Consider the following 1,915-nt stretch of genomic DNA (forward strand, 5'->3'; position numbering starts at 1 on the left):
AAATAATTCTTTCTTCTTAAATCTCCAAAGAGTTTTAATGGTTTGGCAAACCGATCTCAGGCGCTCTCTCTCTCTTTCTTCGTTTTTCTTTCCGTTCTTTCTTATTTTCTCTTTACCTTGGACTTTCTCTTCTTCCCTTCATCTCTCCTTTTTTATCTTCCTCTTCTTTTTTGGACATTTTTCTTCTCCGTTTGCTTTAAAATGGTCTTTTTCTTCATACTCTTTCGACTGTAGCGATAAATTAACTTTTGGCGGAGGAAAGAAAAAGCAACGATATATATTTCTTTTTTTCTTTTTGCTTTTTGCTTTACCAGTGATCACGTTTAATGGAGAATCGCCATAGAGCAAGTCTTTTTTTTAATTAGTGCAAATGAGATCACAAAACAAAAAATGTAAACAAAAATATTTAAAATATTTTCCGTTACGGGCGACGGTTGAGTGGCTGTTTGAAACACGTGGGAATAAATGTAATTGAATCGCCACTCCCGCCAAAATAGTTTAAAAGTTGTAATTCATTTTTATGCTGTTGTGTACGAAGGAAGGCTTGGCTGAGCTAATTCAATATACATGTCTGAATATTCACAAACGCGAATGTGTGTTCTGTGTGTGTGTGTGTGTGTGTGTGTGTGTGTGTGTGTGTGTGTGTGTGTGTGTGTGTGTGTGTGTGTGTGTGTGTGCGTGTGTGAAAGGGAATACTATATTGCATTGATGAATATGCATATGTATAGCTCTGTGAGTCTGCATATATATATACAGTTATTATTACATCTACGTGTCTGTATATCTATCTTTATCTTCATTCATATGTCTGCCTTTATATCTCCATTCATGTGTCTATCTTATTGTCAGCGCACATCTGTGTAGGTAAGCGAGTACACCTGAACAATATATACAAATTTTCACAACTGTTCCGCCAATATTACAGCTGCACGCACGTTACAGGTTGTTGCATACGCTGTTCTGCTGCATCCACCATGTTGCCTCGTCTGCCACGTTGAATCTGACACGCAGGAGCTTCTTGTAAGTCAAATTGGATTCGCTTCAGAGTGGAACAAAAGGTATTTTCGTTTTATATTTCTCCGACCGGAAGTGTATGCGGTTGGTGATGGATTATGGGTCTCTTTACAAATAATTCAGTGGTTCCTATACCGAGGGTCGTGTAGCTACATGTAGGCGGCCATAAGCTGAGGAGATGTACATGTAAGACTAAGGGTGTTAACGGCTACGAAGCCAGAGGAGTTAACTTACAGGTTCGGTACGGTTTTGTGCAATGCCTCGCTGCCAGACACATGAGTAATACATCCCTTTTTCTTTCTCTCTCTCTGTAATTACTTTCTTATCCGATTATGTGTTCTTGGCATAAAAAAGACAAGACACTGAGACGTATTACGGTAGTAAAGAATTTAATCTCAACATAATTCTAAAGGTTTCCTAAGCTGTTTTTTAGATGATGAAATAGCTCTTCGCAATAATGCCATTTTTTTACCATTTCAATAATCATATGAGACTCAGCAATGACGAACTACAATTTTCTTCAATAATACTTTTTAAAAAAGTAAAAAATAACGAATGTGATAAATAGAATTAGACAGCCACTGTAGTCATGGGTTAGGCCTGGCGATGGGCCTTGGACAAGGGTCGTGTATGGGAACGGGGTAACGACCAGGAAAGGTTTGGAAACACTGCAGTTGTCTATCTGTTTATATTAGTCAGCTGTCTTCTCACTGCCAGAGGAAGCGGCGCGGTTACATGTACGTAGATGTAGAAATATAGATAGAATTCTTTCATATACATATATACATGCATGCATAAACACACACACACACACACACACACACACACACACACACACACACACACACACACACACACACACACACACACACACACACACACACACACACACATATATATA

Source organism: Penaeus vannamei, chromosome 3, assembly GCF_042767895.1.
Source record: "Penaeus vannamei isolate JL-2024 chromosome 3, ASM4276789v1, whole genome shotgun sequence".
Classification (NCBI taxonomy): Eukaryota; Metazoa; Arthropoda; class Malacostraca; order Decapoda; family Penaeidae; genus Penaeus; species Penaeus vannamei.